The sequence below is a fragment of the Pelodiscus sinensis genome, chromosome 3 (genome assembly GCF_052426305.1).
Source record: "Pelodiscus sinensis isolate ZL-2025 chromosome 3, ASM5242630v1, whole genome shotgun sequence".
Lineage (NCBI taxonomy): Eukaryota > Metazoa > Chordata > Testudines > Trionychidae > Pelodiscus > Pelodiscus sinensis.
The window spans coordinates 24,085,183-24,092,705 of record NC_143054.1 but is presented as its reverse complement, the minus strand read 5'-3'; the positions used below and the strand labels follow the sequence as shown (position 1 = coordinate 24,092,705).

General features: G+C 38.0%; 1 long non-coding RNA gene across 5 annotated transcripts in view; it reads left to right on the top strand.

The window, feature by feature from the left end:
* The first annotated feature begins 860 nt into the window (after nucleotides 1–860).
* LOC112543792 (uncharacterized) overlaps nucleotides 861–7,523 on the top strand; it is a 181,653-nt gene continuing 174,990 nt past the window's right edge. For all 5 annotated transcript variants that reach the window (XR_012902506.2, XR_012902507.1, XR_012902510.2 and 2 more), the window contains exons 1-2: nucleotides 861–944; nucleotides 5,716–5,942. This is a non-coding gene — a long non-coding RNA (uncharacterized LOC112543792). The remainder of the gene's footprint in view (nucleotides 945–5,715; nucleotides 5,943–7,523) is intronic.

Here is a 7,523-nt window from a genome sequence, read left to right as displayed (position 1 = left end):
AGAACCAAAGGGTTTCATGGTACCTGTAAGTGACTTATTAGTGTAATTTCTGTCCTGTCCTTTGTAGTGTCTGTGTTATCTGTAACACAGTAGTAGCATTTAACAACTAAGTTTACCCTGTAACAATAAAATAGTAACTGTTTAAGCTTTAACCTGACTCCTTCAGTTGCTGTAACAGAACCAAGCACAATTTAAAAGAACTTCAGCCGGTCATAAGGGACTCACTGCCCTGACCGTTGGCTGACAGCTGCTTGCAGGGTGGGGGCAGAGTGGAGAAGGCTTTGGGCACTCCTCCACCCCCAGGCTCTAATTTGCTTGGGGGCGGGGGAGCAGCAGAGCCTCCAAGGGCTGGATCCACCTGCTTGCAGACCGGATCCAGCCCACGGAGGTCCTTTTGCTCACCCCTGCCATAAAAGCATACCTGGCAGTCAAATTTGTGCTCTATTGAGACCCAAATATAGGCAGAATTTAGGAGGGATGCTTATTCCCTGCATACAGCAGAACAGGGCACAAAAGGAGCAAACTTAGAACCAAATGATGTAACTCTGAAACCTACAGATGTCAATGCACATTATATGTTTAAGTGATTCAACTACTAACCATTTTAGCAGAAAGAATGTCTTTACTCCAGAATCCCAACTTTCCTCCACTGTCTTTCCAGATACAAAAATATAGCTACCTACATGGAACTTGGATGGAGAAGTACAAGTTATTAGAGGGATGTGTTTGTAGCATGTGAGCAGTCTGTGAGCAATGGCTAAAAGGCTAGGTACAGTTACAGCACCTATATATATAATTTTTTAATAAGGAGCCAGTTTAATTTTAGAAACATGGAGTCATCTCATGTTATGTCCCAGGATGTAGTACATAAAACACTGTATTCCCATATACTCTCTACCACTCAGTCAAAGCTTCCAGCTTCCCTTCTGATAACTTCAATATCGGTAAGAATTTTCATTACAACTTTCTCCTATACAAGAAGCAGTGAGGTCTAGTAGATATACATCACTGGAGTGTGTGTCAACAAACCTGGGCTCTATTCCAGCTCTGCTATTGATCCGTTGTAGGCAAGGCTCTTCAAGTCTTTATGCTTCTGTTACCCCTCCCACATTTTGTCTGCCTCATATAATTAGACTGTGAGCCTTTTCAGGCATGGATTGTTATTATTATGTACTTGTGCAATGTCTAGGACACGGTGGTCCTGTCTTCAGCTGGGGCCTCTGTGTGCTGCTATAACACAATCATCGAAAATTGAAATCATATAGAAAATTGAAAGTGTGGGGATGGCCTAAAGCAATCTCTATTTAATTTGAAAACAAATGGAGGTTACTAATTATCTTTATCTTTCTTTAAATAAAACCTTTGCATTTAAGAATGTATAACATTTGTTAATTTTAATTCCAGAGAGCTACAGAACCTAGGGACTTTGCAGTCCAGGTTACTGCAAAGTACATAGAGCTTTGTTCCTGTAAGCATAATTATCAGACAACATCATTCGTGTATAATTATGAAGCTTTATTTTTTCAAGGTTGTTTAATAAGAACAATAAAAAAACCAGACTACTTTAAAAATGTAAAATGTTGGGGAGGGGGAGAATTTATACCAGACAATATAAAAAAGGCCTTAAAGACAAGATTATTGCCTATTCATTTCTGCAGAAATAAAGATGTGTTTCAACCCAACTCTAATTACAGTTTTGTGATGCTTTGTCGAGTCCTGCTAAGTTTCACCAGTAAACAGCTCTTTGTTGTTCCTTTACATTCTGTCACCATGGCAACTAGTATTTTCGAGTCTGATTCTAAGAGATGCTGACCACCTGCATCTGTCATTGGTTTTTTGGGGAGATAAATGTGCTAAGCACTCTTCAGGATCAGGCCCATCGCTGGCATCCTTCATAAGTGTTCAGGGTGTAGAAGAAACTCACTGTATTTAGAAGGAATGGGTATAACTCAGGTATAATTCAGCACATGGCTCTTTCTTAAGCCATTTAATCAACTTTAGGAAGAAACAGAGACATTGTCACTAACAAAATATTAATTCACTGCCAGTACCTTCAGTTCAAACATTGCTGGAAGGGGGAGGAGGTCAAACTTAGGTGACAAACAGCACATTTTCCATCTTAACTCTTGAATCATGCCCAAGGGATTTCCCTTTGTCTATGTTGCTTACATTGACCTCAACCTGTTGGTCTAAGTTGAAAGGAATCATCCAATTTAGTGCTGTGTAGCTGTTTTGCTTTATAGCTCAATTTCCTTTGAATTTGTCTTGCTGTCACAGTATAAGGGAGTGTATGTCAGTTGTTAAGCAGATAGTTTCAATTTAAGCAGGTGTGAACATACCAGTTGTTTTCGTTATCTTTTATGTGGCCTGAACATGTTTTATCTCATCAGATAGCTACTCTCATACCTTGTGGTAAATTACCAGCGTGTGCTGTTGATCACACAAGTCTCTGCCTTTGGCATTTACATACCTCTGACTATTGTATATGATGACCTATGATATGCACACAAAGCCAAATTCTGTTCTCAGATTCAGTAGAGCTAGTTGGAGTAACTCTTCTGGTGTCAGTGTTTACTCTGTGGTTTCCCTGCTTCAGGGCTTTGCCCTTTCATGATGTTATCCTATATTTATTCCTGCAGCAGTGAGTAGATTTTCCGAGAATTGGACTCAAGTCACCTGAGCGGAATTGTTTAGATTTCAGCACTCAGAGACAATACTGATTTAAACACATCATAGCTGACACTCAGTGCAAACATACATGAGATGCGGGACTTAACCCTACTTCTGTGCTGTCTGTACAAATTGTAAGCTCCTGGAGCAGGTGCTGTGTCTCCCCATGAACATATTCACTCTGTTGCATTTTTTACTACATATTTATGAAGTCTTGTTTTCATGCTATTATTTGTTATCCAGTGCATTGAAATCCAATTACTATCAAAATCAGCTTTCTTGAGCAATACCAACACTGCAATCATTTGAAGAATGCCAGCATCTCACTGTCTCCTTCACATGTGCATTGTTTGCTTTAAAAAAATTACTCCCAGAATTTCTCTTTAAGCTTTATACAAATCCTCTTTAAGCTCCATCTGAAATAACAAGCAGTCCTGTGGCACCTTAGGGTGTGTTTAGACTATATGGCTCCGTCGACGGAGCCATGTAAAGTAGTTTACTCAACATAGTCAATGAAGTGAGGATTTAAATAATCCCCGCTTCATTAAAATAAAAATGGCCGCTACGCTGTGCCGACGATCAGCAGATCCAGCACAGTGCAGCAGTCTAGACATGGATTGGTCGACAAAAGAAGGCTTTGTGGACTGCTCCTTTAAGCCTCATGAAACGAGGTTTACCAGAGCAGTCGACAAAGGCTTCCTTTGTCAACCGATCCACGTCTAGACTGCTGCACTGTGCCAGATCAGCTGATTGTCGGCACAGCACGGTGGCTATTTTTATTTTAATGAAGCGGAGATTATTTAAATCCCCTCTTCATTGACTATGTCGAGTAAACTACTTTACATGGCTCCGTCGACGGAGCCATATAGTCTAGACACACTCTTAGAGACTAACAAATATATTAGATCATGAGCTTTCATGGACAAGCCCAAGGTCATAGTGTCAAACATGTATGAAGGTGCAACAGGTGAAAAGATGGTGGTGATTTATGGATGTGTATCATAGGAAGTTAATGGTGCTGATAAGAAGCAAATTAATGCTTTTGAAATGTGGTGCTAGCAAAGACTTTTGCATATTTCTTGGATGGAAAACAAGATGAATTATTAGAATTAATAGTACTGGAATTAATAATATTAAAAACATTAGAAATATTAGTGGAATGAAGTAGACATTAATATCAAGAATCAACAGACACAAACTTATTTTCTTTGGTCACATTATGTGTAGAAATGGAAATATTGTCCAGAAAGTTATTATGGAAGAAATGGTAGAGGGTCATCATAGTAAAGGGAGACCAGCCAGGAGATGGTTGGCTGGTATTCACAATTATTGGAAGATCAGCTGCTGAGTGCTCAAAGTTAGCAATGGATTGTGTGGGCTTCTGAGAATTCTGCTATGATGTCACTGATATTCAGCCATTGATAAATGAATGTACCTACCTACAAAAGTAAGGACCCTAGTTGAACACTAAGTTGCTGAGATGTTCACAGGGCCATTTCCTGCTTTATAGACTATGCAATGCTTTTCTTTCTATCTATCTATTTTAAATCATATATCATCAGCATGCCTATTTTTATGATTGTCATGCTGGTCACTCTGGTAGTAATAAAAAATAAACAGTTAACATCTCTATTAGGAATTAGTAGAGCTGCCTATCAAATCTTCTTTTAGCAACATGCACAATTGGGCTGTAACATTAGATTCAGCTCTACAAAGTATCAGATCTTTACTCTTTAGAAATTAATTGCCAGCTGGACACATGGGTTATTGAGTGACATTCCTCTGTTCAGGGATATTCCTCAGTTCTTGTAGAGGAAAGGAAAGATAAAGAGGAAAGACGACAGAACTGTCACACTGCTGTATACATAGGGCAGAACTTCACACAGCAGGTTGCAAACTCAGCTGTCCCATTTCATTATGCTGCTGATGCAGCTCCCTGTGGAGCATTAAGATTTTAAAATCATTTAGGAAATATGAAGATACGTTGTTATTAAATCTTTTCATTGAACTTCAAAAATGATATTCTAGTGTCCCTTTTTTAAACATGATAAATACTGTCTTTCATTCCTGAAGATTGGTAGGTTAAAATAAGGCTGAGTTTTTGGTATAAGAAGATTAGTATGAAAATGAAAACAAACTATACATAATAGCTAAGATGATTTTTGTGTTGAGCATGAACTACTGCAGAGTCAAGAAAAAGCTTCCTGAGACTCAAGTATTTATTTTACTGCATGTGAAGGCATAGGTATTTCTACAAGAGGATTTTGTCATTTGTATGCATATTTTACTGGGTTAATATTGTTACTTCAATGGAGATTTATTCATAACATTTTAAAATAATCATCTATTTCATTGCCTAAATTACTGGGCAAATCTTGTTGACATACTTATGATATTCACATTAATAATATCAAATGGACTCCCCCCGATTAGAGCAGTGTCAAACAATTAATTTTGGTTTTGCAGATTTATGTGAGACAAAATCAATCTGTATAATCTGTCTGTGTTTATATAACATGCCAGGATATCTGAGAATCTGTTTTGCCAAAATGCAAAGTTCTTTTCTAAGAGCTACTTGTGGAAAACTACCTTTCATTACCGAAAAGCAAATATTGAAGCAGGAACAAAAAATTAATGTTTTGGTTGTGAAAATGTGGTTTCTTGTTTTTTATCTATTGCAAAGGAAGTATAGACAATCTGGTCTATCATAAATATATAGCTAGATAAACCATCATTCTTGTTATTTTTTATAATTTTATGGCAACCACTTTTTAATGTAAAACTTACACAGATTTAACTTTCCATAGTACGTCAGTATCTTCCAGACTACATCTTAAAGAATTCCTGGTCTAGTTATCATTGTGCACAACTCATTTATTTCCTGTTCTTGAGGACAATTTGAATATGGAGCTGACAGTGTATCCAAAGAACAGAAAGATTGCTACAGTGCACCTAAGGTGTACGATATGTTTAAGGATAGAAGGATGTTGTAAAAATATTGAGCGTATTCACACATTAATTTTTCATAATCATTTGTGTGCACAGATTGGGCTCCCTACTGGTCAGCCTTGAAGAAAGTGGATCTTCATCTCCCCTTGATGTAATTGGGAGGAACTGGGAGATGCCATGGTCTCACGGTCCAGAAGTATGCAGACAACACCTACCTTCATCATAGACATGGCAAGCCTCATCTCACCACCAGACCACTCTCTGGACGAGATTACACTTGGATAAAAGACAGCATGGTAACACTGCACTCAAGCAAGATGGAGGTAATATTGGTGGTCTCAGAGAGATAGATGCATTAGTCTGTAACTTTAAAAAAACAAGGAGTAAGATGTTACAGGACTACTCGTATTATTGGTGGGTAAAGGGAATGACACTCCAAACAGAACTCTTCATATCACCTGCCTCTATGGCTCGATCTGTAGATTATGTGTTAAATAAATTGATTACTGAAAAAAATCCAGTTGTTACAGGTTCTTGACCGAAGATCAGACCCAGTATTATTTACATTATTAGATAGTTGGGAACCCTGAGGTAAACAGTTGCAACCCTCACACTCTAGGAAAGCTTCTACATTTACAAATATAGTTTATTAACACTTTGAGCACAGTCACAAACACCCCAACTCAGTAAGGTAGACAGATACCACAGAATGTACATATGCACTTCCATATACTTACACCATCCCTTGCAGAACAATCTGAAATGTTAGCCACCATCTTCCTCATCACCATCACCTTCCTCATCATCGCCAATGGCCATCATTGTTGCACCTCCCAAGGTTTACATCTCCTTCTCCTACTGCCCCTTGGCTGGGATGCCACTTTCATAATATGTCTCAAAGGGGTAGCCGTGTTAGTCTATAACTTTAAAAACAGCGAGTAGTCCTGTGGCATGAGACTAATAAAAATATATATAGTATCATATACACTTTTATAGTATGTCACACTGTTGTATATAATGCACATTTAGTAGGGGATTTCCTCCTTTTTCCATATTTATATTTTTTCACATTATTAATGTTGGAGTGTTTTCTTCTATAGGTTAATATAACAATTATTGTAACTTATTATCATATGCATCAATGTGTTACCATGGCCCTTTTGTGGCTAGTTACCATGTTTACTATTTCTGGCCTGGGAATTTTTCTTTTGTATTTTCCAAATTCCAAGTTGTGATGTATCTGTTACATTTAAAAGGGTGTGAACTTGCGAAGCCTACTATGTCAGCCTACTTCAATGCTTCCTCAGTGTTAAAGATTGCAGCCATATATGACCCCTATGTTTTAGCTCATCACCATTTGTTTAGACAAAAGATCTCATAAGAAAGTTTTAAAAAATTTAAGAAAACGTATAGGCAAGCAGCAGGCTACCCTTAGCTGTATCTCATGTACCTGTTACATATGTTGGTCCATTGCTAGGACACTTCTTTGGTTGAATTATGTACTTGTGGACAGAACTTCTTAAATTCTCTTTTCAGCTACCCAAACTCTTGGGGTTTTCTGCTGGGCTATTTATCTGTGTAAAGTTCATAGGCCTCAAGTTGTATTCTAACTTGCTGAAGCTAATGTCTTACAGAATATGGGCAAACTAACTAACTGGGCTACCCCTCAGTCATAATCTCATTTCTATCAAAGCCTTGATGTTCTTTGGATCACCTCATTACTGCTAGACTTTTGAAGAACTGCAACCATAAAAAAGTCTTCTTCCCTATGAGATGATGTAGAGGAACATGCATCATTGTGTCAGACACTGATTTGGTCATGGTGATCCATACTTTTGTGACTTCTAGAATGCCTTACACACTAGCATTTTTCTTAAGTATCACAAAACTCAGACCTCAAAGTG